The sequence below is a fragment of the Numida meleagris genome, chromosome 5 (assembly GCF_002078875.1).
Source record: "Numida meleagris isolate 19003 breed g44 Domestic line chromosome 5, NumMel1.0, whole genome shotgun sequence".
In the NCBI taxonomy this organism is placed as follows: Eukaryota; Metazoa; Chordata; class Aves; order Galliformes; family Numididae; genus Numida; species Numida meleagris.
Genome location: NC_034413.1, coordinates 39161014 through 39183102, shown reverse-complemented (window position 1 = coordinate 39183102; position 22089 = coordinate 39161014). Strand labels below are relative to the sequence as shown.

The 22089-nt window shown below is 38.5% G+C and overlaps 1 long non-coding RNA gene across 1 annotated transcript in view; it reads right to left on the bottom strand.

The window, feature by feature from the left end:
- The window catches only part of LOC110400205, a 78036-nt gene that overhangs the window by 10256 nt on the left and 45691 nt on the right, over positions 1-22089 (bottom strand). Inside the window, exons 8-9 of the long non-coding RNA XR_002439699.1 lie at positions 10649-10709; positions 3229-3316 (exon numbers count right to left, since the gene is read on the bottom strand). This is a non-coding gene — a long non-coding RNA (uncharacterized LOC110400205). The remainder of the gene's footprint in view (positions 1-3228; positions 3317-10648; positions 10710-22089) is intronic.

The window sequence follows — 22089 nt, the reverse complement described above, 5'->3', positions numbered from 1 at the left end:
TGGTTCAATAGAAGGCATGTTTGAGTTTGGAGCAAAGTCTCAAACCAGGATGTCTGTTGGATGGGTTATTTGATGCTATAGTCTGCAAGGACAGACCAGGTAAGGACATGGGAAGTCAGCAGGGCTGCCCACACTGCTAAAGGCAGCAGTCACTATCTTGAGTCCATGTTCCTCTTTTCTGGTTGTTCTTTTGGCAGAACACAGTAATGTTAAAAAACCAATTCCATTCTTTTCAATTTGTCTAGAGACAGCTTAATGTCTTGTGGATGGAATTTCCAGTTAACAGAGTAACCTGAGTTGGTCAACTTTATCTGAATTCATTCTCTCTGAAAGTTATTTGTCTCTCCTTTTAGACTGAAGATGCTTTGGAGGCAGCTGAGAAGATCAGGTATCCGGTCATGATACGTTCTGCTTATGCCCTTGGTGGTTTGGGATCAGGCATATGTACTGATGAGGAAGGTTTGCTGGACCTTCGTACAAAGGTACGTCTGTGATTGCAAGCTCCAGGAATAGAGTCTGGACAGATGGTGATGATTCTTTTTTTATATAGTTTCTATCCTAATAGTTACAGACACTGGAATTGTACTCATACATACTCATACATATTTTTCATCTCACCTGTAAGATGTTATCCTGACTCCTTCTCGTGCCTTCTTTTCATAATTCATGCTGCTGACTTGGGTAATGAAAAAGCTTAACTGACAGATGTGTTAATGAGAAACTGGCCTTAATTTGAGCAAGTGTTTGTGTAATTCTGTTCTGGCAAGAATCATAGTGGAGTATTTTCACCTCTTTCAGGAGTGAATGGCACATGAAAGATGTCAAGGAACATGAAACCTTTGGAAATCTCAGGGATAGTAGTGGTACTGGAGTCTGAAGGCTTGGGAGGCTTGGGCCTCTGCTGTATTTCTGTTTGAAGGTGTTCTTTTTTGGGGTCATAGCTCTTCTTTTCTGTAAAGCTCGTCATCATTTGGCATCCACCAGCCATTCCTGGCTGTGAAGAGAGAACTTTTGCAGAAGGAAGCCTGGGATTGTTTTCTTTAAATTTGCTGTGAGAGGTGAAATGATTGGGAAAGAGCAAGAAGAAAGCCCTTGGGAGCTATGTGTGAAAATGCCTTTTTTTGGTACGCCCCACACTGCTGTCATACAAATAAGTTTAGGAGCCAGTGTAGCGGTGCTGAGCAAAGACCTGCTCAGGCACCGCCTGTCCTGGGACAGGCAGGGCTGGTGGCCGCAGGTGGCAGCAGCGGGTGCAGGCCTGAGCTGGGCCTCACCCTGTGGGGCAAAGCCGTTCCCACTGCTGAGAGCGGGAGGGGACGCAGGAGTCTCAGGGCAGACCCTGAAGTACCAAAGATGGAGAGGCACTTACTCGCTTTACTTTCTTATTGTTATGATTATGGTCCTTTTAAATTGTATCATCCTTTTCTACTGTTTATTGTCCTGACTTGAAAAAGAGTCCTAATGCTGGACTCCTCCTGTTGTCCCAGCACAGCAGCTCAGTGGACACCAGTCCCAGTCCAAGTCCTTTTTCCTCAGAGCTCACGAAAGAAGAGGGGAGAGGTCTTGGGGAAGGATGAGGATGGGGCATGGGGAAGGAAGGGGTGTAGGGAGCAGCAGCCAGTGCAGGGGCTTTCTGGCAGATGGTGACATTTCAACACCTAGATGGAAATTGAGAGCCCCTGGTGCGCTGCCAACGGATGAGACGTCTTCAGGTAAGCATGATGTTATAGTGCTTGCCCGGGCCTGATGGAGATGGATCCACCTCCATCAGCTCTTCCTCCAGAAGTAGATCCACCTCCACGGGCTCGACGTCATCTTCAGGTGGATCAGTTTCCATTGGTTCACACTTGCTGCTGCTGCCCCAAAGCTTAAGCTTCTTTGGTAGTGGAGGATCCATCCTCCTCCGGAAAGGTGGGAGGGAGGGAGAGCTCTATATGTACTGCTTCTTGGGTCGGCAGCCACAAGATGCACGTTGGGCAAGGACTGGCGTTCTGTTGCCAGGGACCCCGTACACATAGCGGTTGTCAGGGAGGTGCCTCGTGACATCATTATGCCATGGCACTGTGACCCTAAGAATAGACCCTAACAATCAGCTCCTCATGGCAGCTGCAGCTCCTCACAGGGAGTGAAGGGGCAGAGCTGATCTCTGCTCTGTGGTGACAGTGACAGGACCCGAAGGAACGGCATGGTGCTCCATCAGGGGAGGGTCAGGTGGGTGTAAGGGAAAGGCTCTGCACCAGAGCATGGTGGGCATGGAACAGGCTGCCCAGGGCAGTGGGCACAGCCCTGAGCTGCTGCAGCTCATGGAGCGTTTGGACAGTGATCTCAGATATAGGGTTTGGGTGGTCCTGTGTGGAGCCAGAGTGGGACTCAGTGATCCTTGTGGGTCCCTTCCAGCTTGGGATATTCTATGATTCTGTGATGTTGTGTGAGAGAAGGCAGTAGTCAGTAACAAGGAGAAGCATAAATTGTTTTACAAGCACAGTTATGTGTTCCCACTACATCATTTTACTTAGTATTTGTTACCAGCTGAATTATATTGGCCATGAATGGTAACTGCAGCATAACCTTCTTCACTGCACTGCTCAATATTTTGTCCTCAATACCATGATGTTGTGTCAAATGAGGAGGTCCTGTGCTACACTGAGCTCATGGACATCTCCTATGCCACTCTCTTCTCATGGTGCATGTGGTGTTTCCTCAGAGGCTATTCCTCCACGCCAGGGAATCTTTCTTACCCTTCTAGTCCTAACACCACCAATGTGAACAGAAAGTGCTTGACCTGCCTTCATGCACGTATTGCTTCAGGTGGTGGTATGCATTTCTTGATAGCGATCAAGAATCACAGTTCTGAGGCAAGCACTTGCAAAAGCAAATATCAACCTATGTTGTCAGAACAGCTCCTAACTGGATGAGAGAACAGAATCTGGCTCTCTTTGTATAGTCATTATTTAATAAAGTAAAGAAAACTGGGACAAATTGAAAGCAGCTAGATGCTACTAAATGCATTTAAATTAAGGTATTTCTAGGGTGACTTGGACATTTTGATGCCCAGTTATTACAGCAAGTCACTAATACTTCAATACTCCTGAAAGTTTTATGCAGTGAGTGTTTTTCCTTTTGCAGCAGTGCAGCAATGTTTATAAATTGCTTCAAGAACCTTAGATGAAAGGACCTGTAAATGTAGAACACATTATTATGTCTAATTAATGCACTTCATAAAACTACCTCTGTGACCTCCTCCTGATGTCCTTCTCAAGGTGCTGCTGCTGCTGGAACTGTTTCCAGTGTGAGAGAAAGTGTGAAATTGAATAACCTGGTTATGAAAGAAAAAAAACATGCTGTTTAGGGTTTTTTTAATTTGTTACTATGTATTTTTATATTATCTATTAATATTAATGAACAGCAAATGTTGACTATCATACTGTCCTCTTAGTGATTAAGGAATTTGCTCATTCTAAGCTATGATCTTTAACTTTTCCCCTCAAACTCTCTTACCTGAAATATTCATTAGTTTTCCAATTCAAACAATTATTCAATTGATGCTTCTGCATCTTCATTTTTTCTTTAACTATCCAAAGACTGCTGGACTAGTTCCAAAGAAGCAATTATCATATAAGAAACAGGAAAATTCTATGTATTTAAAGCAGAGTGGGTAATCTTAAAACTAAATGGTTAAGTAAAATCAATACAAATAATGCCATAGAACCCAGGATTGATCAGTTATGATTCTAAAAACACTGCCATCTTCCAAACTTGTTCCAACTTCTTCCAACTTGTTTTTTCCTTAAAGAAAAAAAAAAAAAACTTGAGGGTAAGATTATCCCTTCTTTGATATAAAAGAAAATAGTTCACTGCAATCAGTTTTCTTCATCTCACTAATGAACAAGTCAAATTCATTTCAGGGACAGATTAAACTCGCTCTCATAATGTGCTGTGCTCTGGGATGCTATTGATGTTTGATGTTCGTTTTGAACTACCTATACACTGCTCCCAGCACTTTAAATGATTACATAGCAGGTATGTGTTTATATATAGTATGTAATCATCTCAAACGCTAGGATTGCAATATGAATAGGTAATAAGAAATAAACTTTACTTTTGATTATATAGGCCTGTGATTAATTGTTTGAACTTTGGAAAATGAGAAAGCCCTAATTAATTTAAAAAAAAAACCTCCTAAAATGGGGTATTATTTAAGTTTAATATATAGTTTATGGGTTTTATGTGCAGAGTATAGCACTTTTTGGGGTTTTGTTTCATTTCTTATTCAATTCAGTTTATTACTTTATTCATTGATTTCCCATAATAATGTTTCTGCTTATATACTGCCTTTCAGCTGGGGCTCGTAAAGTACTTTACAAACATTAATATATTTTTCTCACCACTTTTATTTACATTGCCCTTCTAATGAAACTATCATAGACTAGCTGTATATAAATTACACTGAGGTAGCAACAGAAGATAGAACAAGCACCAGAAAAAAAAAACAACAAAAAAAACACTGGAATAAAAGCCCTAAACCCAACCTATTCCAGGTAACCATTCCAACATCTAGCCTGGCCTTCCCAAAGAGCAGCAAGATGTAGGCAGAATGGTTGCTTTAGGGCTGAGTCAATACAGCACTCGCTCTCTCAGACATTAGTTTAATCTGCTCTTAATAATTTCCAGTTGCAGAGATTGCCTGGGGAAAGCACAGAATCTGTTCTCACACTGGCCTGCCTGTACTGTCAGGATTTTGATGTCTAATCTAAATCAGTTTCTTCAGATTTAGCTCACTATCTGATGTCTCATTCACTTGGACCTGAAGAAAAATTATTCCCCATCTTTGCTACAGTGTCCAATGAATTTGAAGGAAATTATCATGTAGCACCTTTGTCTTCTTTTCTCTTCAGATGAAATAATACCAGCTCCTTAACTCCTCACCAGTACTGTCATCCTCACTGACTTCCTTTGGCTATTCTCCTGTCTCATCTTCCATGAAATGTAGTGCTGAAAAAGTACATAGGAGTCCGCCTGGATTCCTTTACTTACCCAGCTTGTTTCTTTCTGTACATCCAGTGGGTGCTTACATTTTGCATAACAGCTGACAGTCTTCTAGATCCTCCTGCAGATCCCCATCCAGTCTGAAGCTGCACAAGCTTAGTGACTCGTATTTGCCCTTATACAATTCCACGCTATATTTCAAGCCATTTCTCTAAATTATCAATTTCTGGGAATTTTTTTTTCTTATTTTTTGTGACAAGCATGAAGCTGCCTAGGCTGGTGCTGTCTGCATTTTTAATAAGCATCTTTTTTTCATAATCCCTATTACTGATGAAAATATTGAGTACTGCTACAACCAGAGCACACATGATCCTGCATGAGAGTCCGGCAGTCAATCATTAATAACATCTGTTAACATGGTTTTCCACAAAGTCTTGTACCAACCTTAGGGCACTTCAATTATAGACAATTTTTTCCCAGTTTACTTCTGAAACTGTCATGTTACACTTACTTAAATAAAATCCAGGTACATAACACTGACTACTACTTCTGTAGCCACTCTATTCTTTTGTAACAGAAAAGCTGATTTAAAACTAAAATCGGTTATTTTCGTTGGTTGAGTTTCTGAGTTCTTATCCTCCTTACAAATGATTTATTTTATTTTTCTTCAGTATTCTTTTCCCAGAAGAATAGTTGGTCTTTCATTTCTCTGATTCTCCTGTTGTTTATTTTTGGGTGGTTGGTTTGTTTTGCTTTTTTGTTTGTTTTACCTTTTTAATGATAAGAATTGCATTTGCCCTTCTCCAGGCTCTGGTAATCCTCTACATGTTCTCAAAAATAACCTTTAATCGCTCCATTTGATTCCCCTTGTTCTTGGGGTTTCCCATTAAGGAGAGACCAACTCCATCCAATTTCCAAAACTGAACTTTGCTTAATTCTCTCTGATGAGTCTTTCCCCTGCTGTAGCCCCAAATCCTGCTTCTTTGCCACCAGTAATGTATAGTTCATCTTCCAACTTTGATCCAGAAGAAAATAGATGTGGCATAAGTATTTTGGCTTTCTCATAGTTACATATCAATAGAATTCCTGCCTAAAACAACATACTGACATTCTCCATATTACCTCCTGATGTCTTATTTTGTGCTCTAATGAAAATGCTGACTACTACATTAACTAGGATGAACTCCTGTAGCATTCCACTTGATACATCCTTCTAGCTTTATCTTTGTATAATATATCAACATCAAACTGCACTTAGCAGCATAAGGGGCTGTTTGTAAGATGCAAAAGGCCTTTATGCATCTTCATATTCCTTCAATTTCTTGTAGAAGATTATTACTGAAATAGAGATTTGACAGGACTCTGAAGCATTTCAATAAAGTTTTTTACCACAGGCACTCCCCACTTTCATTCTGCTTGACATTTAATAGATTTCACTTGTATGGTTATAATATATATGGCAGTGATATAACACTTGACATCAGGAGAGTTCAAAGCACTTTCCACACTGAAGTTTTTAATAAGGCAAAAGTAGATAAAGTGACTTTCCTAAGGTCACTGAGCAAGTTACTGGCTGAGCCAAGAACATAGTCCAGACCTCCCCAAGTCCCAGGCCAGTGTTCCATCATTATGCCACCCAGCCTGCCTTATTATTAATGTTCAGCCTAAATATATTCTTGTAGCAATTGATTTAATGTCATTAGTTTCAGACTGCTAATCCAAAGCTCTGTTAGTTATCCAGCCTCCAGGGATTTACTGGAAACAAAGGACTTCAGGAGTAATCCAGAAAATAACATTAGAACTTTTTCATGAATGCTAGCTATTTTTTTTTTTTTGGTTGAAAAGCTATTTCAAAACGAAAATATCCACCTAATTCTAAATCCACTGAAAATAATTCCGCTTACATTACGTGTATGTTTGTGAGCAGATCCACATTGTTTTCCATGTTTCATTTTCAGGCTATAAAAAGCGATAGAGATCTACAGTAGTAATTAATGGGGTGAAGTCAAGATAATGATCATGATACATTAAAAAAGGGAATTAAATTAAATATTACTTGGGATATTAAAGAGATAATAGTAGTGGGTGGAATTGAAGGCTGCAAAAAATCTGCCTTCATCCACCATGTCCTGTGCACAAGAGCAGATAGATTCTGTGTGTATCAAAGCTCTAAAACAGATTAAAAGAACAACAACAAAAAGGAGATGAAGTATGTTCACATGAAGATATGAAAAGGATTTAAGAGTGGCTACGTCCAAGGAGGCAGTTCAAAGACCTCTGAAGATGGCATAAAAGTGCCAAGATCCAAGGAAGTTACATATTCATTAATCCTGTGTGTGAGAATGCAGAGTAATCAGGACAATTAGAAAAAAATATGTGCTCAGACAGATCAAGAAAAGGTACCGAACTCTTTCTGTTAAGTAAGTCGCAGTGTGCTCTTGACTTTCAAAATCTACCATGTTGAATTAGGTGGAAGTAAAGAAGGTAAATACACTTTTCAGTCTAGTATCTCTGGTCTGTATATAGATTTTTCTCACTCAGATTTCTCCACAACAGAGCTTCAAATTGCCATAGCGTTCAGAAAGCTTTATGCTGTGTGTACTTTGGTACTACATATCAAATAAAGTAATATTCTCTTCTTTCCATTTACATCCTTTCTTTCACAAGACATTTTTCTTGAACAGCTGCCTTGCTAGTATTCTTCAGATGAGACCTTGGTCTTTCTAGTGCTTTCTAACTGCCAGTATCCAACAATGGCAACTACTAGGTTTTATGTCAATTCAATCTACTATATCTTTTTTACAATAACTTTTGTATTATTTTCGGTCCGATATGGATGACATTGTTCTTTATAGCAAATCTAGTAAAATAACAGTTTCTGTTTTCCATAGCTGGATATCTAGGAAGAATGCTTTGTGCTTCAAATATTTTATCCTTTGCATAGACATAAAATATAAAACAATAAAATACAAAATCAATTATTCTAAGAGAAATTTTTTAAACTGCAGTAATGTAGAACAGAATAATAACACTTCATCAACTCTAAGCACAAATAGTCCAGAATAAAAGAAAAAGATTCAAAATCCATCCTGCCCAATTTTTAGCATATTGAAATTAGATTTTTACAGGGATATCAACAGCCTAACACCAGGATTTTCCTTCGTGTTCAGATTCAGTGTCCACCACACCTTTATGATATCCCTTGCAATTTCTTCGCAGGAAAAGGACTGACAAGTCTTTCCCATAGCTTTTATAAATATCAGTACAAATCACTTTCATTTTTTCTATCTATTTCTCAGTTTTAGTATGTTCTAATGACAGCAGACAAGTAAAAGATAACATGTGAAGGAAAATCCTACTCCCAGTTCTGCAAACATTTACATTTTTTTAATATTGTTTCCATTACTTTTAAAATAATTGTAAATTTTGTTTAACAAACTAAATTTGAAAACAGTGCTACTCATTTGAATTTTCACAAACAAAGAGCAATAAAAGCTATGTGCATGAGGTCATTAAATTCATCTTGATCTACTGGTTAGTGACAACACATGAAGCTTTCTTTTCAGAGACTAAAATATTTTTTTTCCCCATTTACTCCCGCACCTGACATACTTTTCTTTCATTATCTCTTTTCCTGTGAAAAAAAAAAAAACCTTAAGGAAAGACCTACTTTTCTTGCAAGCTGAACTCAGCAATATGCCCATTACTCCAGAGAAGGGTATTTTGTAGTTCTGTACTGATTGCTATGTCACCTACCTACAGATTACGTTAAAAAAACACAGAAAACTACGTGTAATTTCAAATAGTAATTGCAGCACTTAAAGCTTATTCAACTATGAACTGTAGATCTGTCTAAAAAGTTACTTAAATAGTAACTTTTCTTTTAATTTGGCCATTAAATAATTGATCTCAGTAATGCTAATTTTATAAAAGTTATATCTTCAAGCCTGCTTTGACCTTTACCTGTAATGTTTTATCTTTTCTGCGTTTTTTTTTCTCCCCTCCAAACTCACTTTGAATTGTCAGACTATTATTTTCTTGTAGCCCACCAGAAATAAACAACGGTCAGTATTCATGAAAATTGTTGTTGTGTCTTTATTGGTACTTCATGTTTCATGTTCAGATTTGAGGAATCCAGGCTGGATGTGGCTCTGGGCAGCCTGGTCTAGTGGTTGGCGACCCTGCACCCAGCAGCGGGGTTGAAACTCTTTGAGGTCCTTTTCAACCCAGGCCATTCTATGATATGATTCGATGAATCACGAGGAATAGACACTAACAGAAATGCAAATAAGTGGTATTTTGTACATCCAAAGAAGCAAAGCAACCTAACTTGAAAAATAAATTCTGGAATGCTTCCAATGACGGCAGCCACTTAGGGAGAAGGAATCTTACAAAAATACAGCTACTTGCTGCTAAAGGCACCATCTTCTTCATGCAATAGTATACAAAGGTTTTGATACAGAATCAAAGGAAGATTTTGGACCTATATTTTCTATCAAATCAAGAATGTCATATGCTGCATAGCAGGAATAATTAAATAAGATCACTTCCTCTTCCTAACACTGATAAAAGTCAGACACTACTGAGTTACCAAGTTGTCTCACAAAGCGTCTCTTGTAGTCAAAAAAAGAGAAAATATCCTGCATGTGTCTTCAACATCTACCACGAGACAGCAAAACCTCATGAAATGCAATTCAGTAAAATATCTATGGGATACGGATAACAGCTCTGCAACCAGATCTCATTAGAGATGATTGCAAAATTCCTGCCAATTTAAATGCAACTAGAATGAAACCTACGTTCTGCCCCAGTGGATCCCTATTTAAGCTTTATTCTGTGGAATTAGATATCTAGAGCTGATTAAAATATGTCCAGCTTTGACTGTAACCTTATTTACTGTTAAGAAAAACTGTGCTATGAGGTGATGTTATGAGGGCAAGCATCGGTGCAGTGATCAGATTTGTGCAAGTGGATTCTGGATCCCATGCACTATATTCTGATGGACAAGAATAGAAGTTCCCATCCGTGGAATTTCATAATAGAAAAGTGTCCAATGGGTAGGTAGGGGGTAATTTCTTGTTTATTTTAGGAAAATCCTAGTACCACTGACTACTTCAGTCAGATTAGTTTCAACATATGCTAAATAAATAAATAAAATCGACTCAAAATGCTAAGAGATTTGTACAAATTACAACATAGAATGGAAAAGCAATACGTGAGCAGTTCCAAGCAGAAATAGCCCTGAACAACAACAGGCATCAATTAGATTTCATCTTCCCAAATTATCTGCATACTAACAGCGTATTATTACAGGGCTACAGACAGACTAAACATTGAATTTTTCTGTATGTTTAGATTCAGTGTCCAATAAGCATGATACATTGTATGTGAAAATAACATTAGAGTCCCTGAAGATTAACTAGGGCTTTCAAATGGTATGTCTCAAAGATGGAACATTTTAAGAAACTGCAGTTCTAACTAATTTTTTTTCCCATTGTTTTGTAAAAAGAGCACTGTAGTTATTAATGTAGGTACCCAAACTGATATACTTTTGTATACATAAATAATGAATATCTGGATATGGTGTGTACCAATCCATGTTAAATGCAATTTAAAATCTACCTTTTTGTGACAAAGCAGAAAAGAAAAGCTCCTGACTCACATTTGTGTTGCAGAGCAGGTTGACGTACAAATCTCTGAAGTTATTCACAGGAGATTTTTATCTGTAGGCAGAAAGCAAACATCTCTCAATGCAAATCTCAAGTGATTGATATCTTAGCGTCAGAACTCTAGCTCTGAATCTTCAGCAAATTGCTCATCCCACATATAATATGTTACTGTGTCACTGAATCCACTACTGCTCATTTGATGTCAGACTGTTTATCACCACCCTGGTCTCAAATCACAGGAGCAGCCAAACATCTGCTTGAGATGCTCAGCCACCAGGTCTGAAATGTGAGTACTTGAAGGAAGCCATTATAAATCTCCCACGCACAGCTTTGCAGTATTGTATCACCATCCATATGTCACTGATCGTGTTTGCAGGTGCTCAGATCTCCCAACCCCAATCCTCTCCTTCCCTCCTGGTGGCCCACCTCCAATAATGAGAAGCAAAAGAGAGGAAAGGTCCTTACGGCCTTTTTGGATACCTCAGGGAGGGAGATTTAGCTTACGATAACAGCTGCATTTCCCTGCAAACTGTAGTGTACTGGCTGTGCTAAATTTTGCTTGTAGAGTGAGGTGCTCTTTGGTACCTAGTCTGTTAGACAGAGTTGCTTTCTTCCAGCAGCCAAGCCGAAACCTCATGGTTTTGTTACAACAATTTGCAGAGAAGCCCTTCTTGCCTTTCACATGAATAAAATCCAACCTCTCAGCCAGCAGGTCTGACAATTATGCAAAAGAAAATACAGAAAAACATGTGCATATACTAGCCTGGACTGAAAACAGATGGCGATGAAGTTGTAAAAGCTATTTGTGGCACAGCTGTGTTTGGATATTTTCCCTTTGCGTTGATCATGCTTCCTCTCTGTGCCAGCTTACCTATAAGAAGTTGCATAAGCTTTTTTTCAACCGTTCTCTGCTAATGGAAAAATCTATATTATGTCAGGCTCATAGACCATCTCATCTGAGGTCAGATCCAGTTCAAGCAAATAGGAAGTATTTGTGCTACACTACAGAGCCAAGCCCAGACTGCAAAAGATCATCTTCATGGGAAGTTGCATTGCCTAACACTGAAGTGAGCTCTGAGTAGATCTGAGTCTAGTGCTCATTATGTAAAACCATTGAAGAGCCACAGAGTATTTTTTTTTGCACAGTTTTTCTATGGGTCAAACTTCTGGAATTGTCCCAAAAGAATTCATGGCTTCTCCTGAATACATTTTTTTAAGTAGCAGCCATCACCTATCCACAGATCTCTGCACTAAATCAGTGACTGTGTTGTGAGAACATGAATTGTTTATTTCTACAAAGCTGAAAGATGGCAGCGTCAGCATTTTGAGCTCTGTTCATGAAAGGAAAATGATAATGACAAACTGTTTATGGAAACATCTAGAGAAAAAGACTGAAAAGAAAAAAACTGATGCTAGCTTTTACTTTTCCAAGTGGCATTTCTAAGTGCTATGCATCTTTCAGCAACTGAAAATACAACAATGGTAGAAAGTATCCTGTATGAATTACTACAGCATTTTTTTCCTACTGGAACATCATTCTCAGATAAAGCTACAGAAATGTTACAATTATACTGGTTCACAGAGCTCTATCATCATTGTTATCTCTGGACAAAGACAATGAGAAGACACAGACAAGTCAGGAGACCAAATAATGGCATTTGATGGTATTTCCCATCAGCTTGCTGCAACAACCAACTGTGTGGCAGTTGTTTCTCTGGATGAACTTAGACAAATTGCACATTTCTAATATCAGAAACTGGAACTCTGTAAGAGAAATCTTAACTGGAGCTTAACTTTATAAGCGGCTTCTTAGAACGCAACAGTTGTCTTAAACTAGGTCTGATTTCTTCTTACAGTGCAGCCATCTCACAGAGCTAATGAAGCCACCAGTTCTTCTACTAGTGCAGCAGTTTCACATGGGGCATCATGACAAGTGTAAATTTGTGAATTCATCTACGTCAAAGAGAAGTCAAAAGGACACGTGATAAAAAAACATAAGTTAGATCAGGTTTTCTCATGTATCAATGGAGACATTTTCCTGAGGACCTTCAGATAGGTTTCAAAGCATTAGTGCTTCAAGGTGTCTTAGAATGCCTTTCTCCACTTCACTCAAAAATATATCCCTGATGGAGCATCTCCTCAGGAAAAAACATTCTGTTTGAATGAATGAAAGAAGCACCAAACAGAAATAGTCTTGGAATTAATCTGCTCCACTGACAGCTGAAAATTTTCTTCTCTGTTAGAAGCACAAATATTTTACCATGACAGGCATTTTTACAGCTACGGTCTGACCTCACTATCTGGAAATGTAATGTACATTTGCAGACTACATTATGAAAACAAAGTTCAGTAATTGCATCTCCAAGTGCCTGATTGGCTCTTTGCTATTTGTAAGCAAGCTAAGATTTGTAAAGTGCCGAACTGTGGGTAAAACATTAGCTCACAGGAACAAAGCAATTTTTCTGAATATTTACTGCTTACTTGATAAACAAGACCAGAGATTTAGTGTCCAAGCAGTACGTCATCCTCTGTATAATTGCTATTATTATTAAATTCTGTGTTCATATTAAAGGACTTAACACTGACGGATTAAATGTCTTAATACATTTATATCTTTGTGGTTAAACAATATGTTGGAGCATGCAAAGTTCTGGCATTCATTACTTTCGACAAACAGAAAGGTTTACAAACATTTTGTATGAGTAGTGAATTAAAATGCCAGGTGTCCTTGTTATAGCTAAGGTGCATTGTGTGCAGCACTGAAAATTTACATAAAGGACAAAAATACGCAACGAAATGTTTGCCATCACTGACTTCTATTGCTGTAATTTACTATTCTCATCACTGCTATTACTAGAGGAGACGTTTACTGAAAACTCATTTCATAGTTAAGGCTGAAACATAAAGGAAGGAGGTAATTCTTTCCACACTGCTTTGAAAGACAACAGTTTGACATACTGTGTATGCTGCCTGAACTTAGATGTTTCACTTGCCTTTCACCTTAGACATATCACTATTTCCTCCTATGGAGGCAGTCCTCCATGCAACTTAAACACAGTTCAATTTTTTAGGATGCTATAGTAAAAACTGTTTACCTTTCTACAGATCTGTTTCTACAACCAGTCATATCTGCTATTTTACGTAGTCAAGTCTTTCTCTCTCCCTGTCTTTTTTTTTCCTCCTCCAAGTACAGAACCAGAACAGCAAAGTGTATGAGCAGCTTTCTTGTCTCTCTAGTCATCAAACCCATTCAGTGTGAATGGAGTAATTATATTATCCATGTGAAATCATTAATGATTAATGATGCAAAAGTAGAGAAGAATTTTGTTTGGCACTCAGATCTTCACTTGAATTTCCATGAAAAAAGCAGACAGTTATGTGAATGTTATATATATGAACTTATATAAACTTGCACATACAGATGTAGATTTTCTCCACAGCTGAGACACCAAAATGCAATAAATCCATTTGTTATCAACCTCCAAGCACAAGAAAAGCTTCCCATAAACGTCGTCATTTGGCCTTTTCAGAAAAGGTCACCAAAAGGGCATCGATCTCTCATTGGGTTTCGATTACACACACTTTTGAACTGAGGATCTTTACATCTACTGCTCTCATTTATCACAGAACGTTGATTACAGGAAACATCCAAATTCTGACATTTCAAAGGTCAGTTTGCAATTTTTAAAAATTCCCCTCCATTATTCATTTGACTGCATGCCCTCCTCCACAAGAAATCCATTGGAATCACTAGTTTACCTTTTCATCTCATCAAAACTCAGATTTCAGTGGAATTAAGAAATACTTGATGCTATAACAAAAGACAACTGATTATACTAGAAATTCATTGGGGAAAACATTTTGCTCAATATAAACATCTTCAAGTTCATGTGTGTATACATATGCATACATATAACTCAATGATCCTTATGGGTTCCTTTCAACTCACATATAAGTTCATAGAATATCCTGTGGTTTTTTTACTTGGTTAGTATGACACCAAACTTGAAAACAAGTGGTGCATGTACTTAATTCCTGAGTTACAATATTGCTGTGCATAATAGCAGTAGCATTATCTCTCCCTGATTTCCTTTGGTACAAGTTCACACTCAGGTGACACAGGAAACACATCTAATGAGCTCCTGCATTCTGCTTCAATATTTCAGTGAAGGGTGTTTCTCCTTTTCCATGCTGATAAAATAAATGTCTTCTCATGTACATCTTAGCCATTTGACCTGTAATAAATGTCATAATTGCACACAAAAAATATTAAGAATTTATCCAAATTTGTAGTATAGTGTTCTGCTGCAATAGTAAAACCAAACAAGTTTTGATATTTCTAAGCATTAACATGATGCTCAGTTTGTTAGGAAAGGGAAACAGTCATCTGTGTTGATGAAAACCCAGCTACTGCAGTGACCCGCAACTGGGTATTAACATGGGAATGACCATTTATGTGCTCTAACAATTAATGACATTTGCACAAGTCAAACAAGTAAGACCATTTGCAAGACCACCTTCCACATTTCCCTTTTTCCTCCCTTGTCCTATTTGCCCTGGGATTTTGCCACAAAACTATTTTGCCCTCTTTGTCAACTGTGGACACTTCATTCCAAGAAATGGACCAATAATTTCTGGAGCACTGGGGCCTTTGCTCCATAAGCAGCTCACACATGCAAACCCTGCAGGGCTGGGAACCTCAGTGGCCGGGTTTGTAAGTGCTCTTTCACAGAGACAGTCCTGCTCAATCCTGATGAGCACAGCTGACCTGCATTTACCAGGCACTCAGACACATCTCAGCAGCTATCAGAGTGTTAGAAGCTATAGGAGTGGAGGAAAAACACAACATCCTTAAGGTTTTGAGAGGAACAGAATGAGAAACCCAAGAAGCTGTCTCACAAAACTGTGTTTAGGAATCCCAAGGCTTATTTTTGGTGCACATTTTCAGAGGCGGGGTTGTCTGGTGACATTACATTTTGACCTTATCTGGAGCCCACAGTTATACACAGAGGCTTATTTTGACAGAAACTATATAGAATATCAGGGCTCTGCATAATGCGGTGCTGCAGAGTGATAATACTCTTCATTCAGAAAAGCTGAATAAATACCGGATATATTTTATCTTATGATTCTGCTAATAAGCAGAGTGTTGCAGTCCCAGGACTGCAATAACACATGCCCTTTCCCTTTGGAATATTTGTTCAGTGCACTTGAAAATGCATAGCAGACATTTTCAGGGGTGGTGTTATGACTTCTGTGTAGATAACAGTTTCTGTATCAGTGCTTCATACTATCTGCCATTCCAGAAAGCTACTGTCACTTGACTGTGGAGCACAGTTAAGGTCCAGAATTACTAAAATCTCTCAGAAATAGAAGGTGGGAAGAACCACAAAGTGCAGTGAACGAAATGTGCAGAAACTGTTGGTTCAGCACACTAATGTTTGCAGGTGCAGGAACAGACTTTGGCTGTGTCCATGTAACTTGTCTACTACCAGATGAGGGAGAAACCTCCCTGCATTAGTAAAGTCTTACATGTTAAAGATCAAATCATAAAAAAATAATTTATGCTCTATTCTCACAGCCCAGATTTTTTTTACATCTATTTTCTGGATACAGCCTGTCAGATGCCAGCTCTTATTCAAATGAAGAACTGAACTGATCCCCCAGGGCCTTTGCGTGAAGGGAAATGAAAGAACACTTCAAATTACTTCCTTCTCCATCACTTCCATGCCCTGCACTGATTATGGGTTTTCCTGCTTCACAATACAGATAAAGATGGGAGATTTCTAAACCACAGCTGGCAGGATATCGTACTCCATTGCATCAGTCTTTTTAATACACATCAATAATATTCTCTCATTTTTTGATGATCACACTTCCTTATTTGATATGAGAAGCACTCTCTCTAGCAGCTAGACTGCTGCTTTGTGATCATCCAGGAAGATGCATTAGGAGTTCTCTTATTTCTCTGCCTTTGATAGACATAGAGTAAGCAGACAGCAAAATAAAACGGAAACCACATGCTATCCACTCCTCCCATAAACTGTCCTTCAGTCTCCTCCGGCGGAGAACCATGTGGCTCAGTGTGCTGAGCTCCAGGGAACAAAGAAGTCAGTGTTTCAGCTCACTTTCGAGTTCACTGTATAAAACCCAGAGGTAGTAACTAATGCCTACCCCACAACCTTTAGGGCAACTGGAAAGAACAGAGCACAGCCCACTGAAATCCCAGGGACCTTCACATACAAAACATATGACAGCATAAGAAGCTGGATCCCTTATTTTATGGTGCTCCAATTTGTGCCTGTTGCCTCTTGTCCTGTCACTAGACAAGGGTTGGGGATCTTGCAGGGTTTGCCCTATTGCTTTCTTTGCTGTTAATCCGAACTATATTATATATATATATAAAATGTATTTTTATGTATGTATAGTTAGGCAAACACTACTGAGCTATACCCTAGTTTTAGTGTACCTTTGAATAATGTATTTATTCATAGCAATACAGCTATGATTTATGCATTAAACCAAGTTGTCTGGATTCACTAGCAATGCCATATGCTGTGAAAAGTTAACTTTAGAATTGAATAGGGCATCCACATTTTGCCTGAATTAATTTGCCAAGTTAAGTGTAATTGAGCAACAGGAACATTTCCTACATCTAATATTCTAAGGAGAATTACAAATGCAAACTACCTGAAATGGCTGTTTGATATTCACAGCAATAGTATAATGCAATTCTTTTTATGTCTCTTAAATGAGTCCACTTCATAAAATGAATTAATTTGTGCTGTAGATACATCCACCATCTTCCATTGTACGTTGCATAATTGTTGCTAGCTGAGTAACTTTTATCCTCTTCTTGAAACATATTTATGTACTAAACTGGCTGTAAGGTGTTTTCCTTACTACATTTGATAGATCCTGGCTTTGATCTCAAATATCTACAGCACAAGGACTTCCCTGGAACATCATGCCTCAAAAGATGCATTATAGGCTAAAGCAGAATAGGCACTCATCAGCTACAGAGGAAAGAAAGGAAAGCATGCAGTGTTATGAAAGGGTGAAGTGCTCCAAAAATATAACCCTGTGCAACTGAGCAATTTCATCTGCCTCATTCATATAGTTCAGTTTCACCATGATTATAATTAATTGAGTTAGGACAGTTTTCAAGCAATAGAAGTGATTTTAAGATGCTCAGATTTAAGATACATGCAACTAAAAAAGGAACAAAAATCCCAGTTCTCCAATCAGATAGAATGGCTTGGGTTGGAAGGGACCTAAAGATCATTTAGTTCCAACCCCTGTACCAGGGCAGAGTTGCCAAGCACTAAATCAGGCACCAGATCAGGCTGCCCAAAGCCCAGCCAACCTGGCCTTGAGCACCTCCAGGGATGGGGCATCCAAAGCCTCTCTGGGAAGAGTGTATGTCTCAATTGAAGTGAAGTCACTACTGGTTATATAAAGCCCAACCACAAGTTCTGCTAAAGAGTGGATTAGTTCCAGTCTGCATCTGGAACTAATTTCTCAAAGTCAAATTTACCTCTGTTTACCATAGAATCGTGCATTGAAATCAACTGCACTGAAAACTGCCTGTACAACAAAAATCTTTTTCTATTCTATGTGTCCCATTTCTCTATTTAGAGCAGAATTTCCGATAAAATAAGGCTTTCAGAAGTTATTTTCAAACAGCAGTAAGTACTACTGACATAATATCATTAAGAAGATAGAATTGGAAAGGCTCTTTGGGATTTGTTTATTTTTAACTTTACCAAGCCCTTGCTGTTGTAATAGAATCCCTGGTTTAAAGCATTTCATTACACTTTTTTAGTCCACGATGAGACAAAGTTGTCAGGGAATCTTCATTCCCTCATACAGACAGAGAATTTGACGTAACTTTATCATAAAAAGGAATTCAGCACAAACTACTGGGTACTGCAAAATTTGCTGGCAGTTTAAAGCACATCTTATTAATCAGAATTCCAGTTTAAAAGAAGTTTAACTTTTTATAATCCCTTCAACTGATGGTCTTTCTTTCATAATGACCTTTGTTTGAAAACTCTTGCTTATAAAACCTCCATGCCAAAAATTGAGTCCTCACAAGAACTTTTGCTCTCTGATCAGAAGTCAGATGCTTAAAAATCAATTCCTCATAACCAAAATGCTGTAATACAATTTTCTAATTGCATTTACACAGTGCTTCAGGGCTCGACACACGTATGCAGGAGTTACACTCAGCAAAAACTCCACACGCCACTTGGGTTTAGTTCAACACTAATTTTTTAATTTAAAAATAGGAACTTTTTGGAGCAGTTCAATATTTCTTGTTAGAATAAGCATTTTTGTGGCAGAGACTCTATAAACAATACAGAACTTGCCAACCATCAGTTTAGCCAAGGTGTTAGCACTGTTTGTACCAACCAGCACTGAGCGCCAGCATCAGATAAAGCACTTAAGAGATTATTGTGGAGGATAGTGTTTTACAACGCTGAAAGCAGACATTAAAGGACTGACTATGTCTTTCAAATTCAACTGCTGTGTAACTATGCTTTATCTATTGTGCCCTCTCCACACACATTTTCTTTTTGCAGCTTTTCATCTTGTACAACAGACAGAAAAAGCTTTGAAAAAAAGAATCAAGCTGAGGACAAAGCTTGCTAAGCTTTGAAAGATGAGAAAACTGGTAACAGTGAGGGTAATTCTAAAATTGTCTTTAACAGACCTACGAATTTAGAATTTAAGAGCCTAAGACTTCAGAAGTGCCCGTGTACTTAAACTGAACTTGAAGGTGGGGTTTGAATCTGTGCTGGAGGTTTTTGAGAACAGAATCTACCTATCCTCCTGCTTTTTATAAAGCCAGAAACACTGTCAGAATTGCTTTTCTGGTGATCTTTGGGAAACTATTCCTTCAATACAATCAGCTTCCAGGCACAAGCAGCACAATGCTAATTCAGCTGACTACTGGCTTACTAGAGCTCAGTTTCAGCATCTGAATCAGGAAAATCACTGAGACAGCCTTAAAGAGCCTCATATCCAATATACACAATTTCAGATGGCTAGAAAAAGACTGGATTGCATATAATAACAGGATGGCTTACAAGCTTGATAAGCATTTCGTGTTGCTGTTGCAGTCTTTGTTAATCAAGAGAACAAGGAAAAGGAATTCCAACCAGTTATATGGCCACACAGCACAGTCAGATTACAGACTTGCAGACCATGCTTCACATCTCAGTTGATAGTGGTGTCAGTTTTAAGCATGAACTGTGAAAAATTGTTTAATGGCAAGTTAATTTCAGTTATTCATACACAATCTGCTACCGTAAAGGAATTGCAGTTGATCAGAAGTCAGAACAGTGACAAATTGATGCTTTTTATTGTGGTTTTTCCTTTATATCTAAGTGGAGATCTGTGGTATTTCTTGTGGTTCAGCCTTGTTACATTCTTCCCAGAACACAGGAGTCTATTTCAGGTATCTCAAGAGCAAGACATGCTGTGCACTTTCATCATAAGGCCATCTCTGATGCAAGTTGTCTATATACTTTGGCTTTCAATTCCATTCAAGTTTGTAATAAACAACCCTGTATAACATCCCCTCACAGTAGGAAGAAAATTACTAAGCTCTGCAGAGCAGTTTTCCAGAGAGGGTGCACATACGTAAACCAGTTGTGCTGAGCAGAATGGCAAATACATTTGCAGTTCTTGACCATTTCAAGGGTACTCATCGGCTGCAGCTGCTCTGTTTTCCATTTTCACTGCAGTAATTGACACAAGAATAAGGCTCATATTGTGCCATTTGCTGATCTTACAGCCTTTGGCTGAAAAATATAGAGTCGAGTACAGGATCTCATTTGCTGGGCAACTGGCAGAAAGGCCATGGACTTTAAACTTTTCCTGTATTCTGTACTTGGATTGATCTCAGCTTAGATTGTTATTTTTAAATTATCAATGCTACAAATAAGAAAAATGATAATTAGAAGGAAATAAAGATTCTACACCATGAAATACCCTGCAGATGAATGTAGTACAGGGATTAGAACCACAAAGATTGCTGTGATTGACAATAGGGAAAATGGACAGAAGTGTATTTCCTCTCATGTCTAAATTTCCTCCTTAATCTGCTTCCTTAGAGGTAGTCTCTTCACCAAAATAAAAATACTTCTGATAGGAAGGAATCTCACTCTGAAACGACAGTTTATATTTAATGGTCACTCTTCATATGCTGTCAAACCAAGATAAGAGGAATGTACTCCATCAATTTTACAAAGATCACTACTAAAATAAAGACCAAGGTACAATCAACTAAGGCAAAATCAACAGCTACTATATTTTTAAAGCCATTTATGATACACTAAAGTAAAAAAAAATAATACGTGAATTTTATTCAGATTTTATGGCCCGAATGAATGGAACTATTGAAGAGGAGAAGCCGGCAAGTTGCTCACAGACTGGGATCACACAGGCAAACTCAGGCTGAAACAAATGAGAGGCTCTCATTCATACAGAAGATGAATTTATTATGGAAACATGGATTTCCAGAGTGGAAGAGGAAGAAACTGGCAACACTGTTGCCTCCCCTCTAAGATTTTGGCTTATCATGGTCCATTATAAAGAGACCCGAAGTACCCATCTTATAGGATGTATGGGAACTGCTGAGTCATGGCCTGAACCACTGATTGAGCACCTGGAGGAAAGACCCAGTCAGCCCTGTGAGCACAGGTGAAGGCCAGGCTCCACCCTTCTTAGGCCTCATTTAAGGGCTGACTGCCCCTGAGGAAGGATCTCTTTCTGGAGATCCCTCCTTAGTAGAAGTTTTTCCCTGTGAACCCAGAATCTTCTGATACAGGTGAGCCATCTACTTCCCTTCCTTTGTAGCACCTTTCTATAGTGCCAGTCCTTCCACCTCTTTTGTAATGCCTTTTCTGTCATGTTGATCTTTCCAATTGCTACACAGGAACAAATGACAACTTATACCAACTTAACTGAAATCCACAGAACTGGCTGCAACTCTCTTCACTTCTAGTATTTCCCACTGCTTCTCTCTTCAGATATTTTTGCTTTCTTTCTTTGCAGGTTCTCAATAGTGAGGAATACACAGTAGCCTTTAAATGTCTGCTTTCAGGTAACCTTGAGGAGGAAAAAAGTACTGATGTTGTATGTGCAAAGATGCTTAACTTTCTACAATAATTTGCAATGAGCTTTCTGAATCCACTGTCTCATATGATTGACTCATTGTTTCTCATCGGTTTCATCAGTGAAAATGATTTCCAATATCTTCAGAAAATACAGTGCCAGTAGAGCACAGGCAAACACAATGGCTATGAATAACTCAATAGACTAAATTACTCTTGCACAATCCTTTTTACTCTGCAAGAAGAGACATTTCTGTATCAATTAGGTTCAGCAAACATTTCATTTAAAGTAAGGAAATGGAAGAATGATG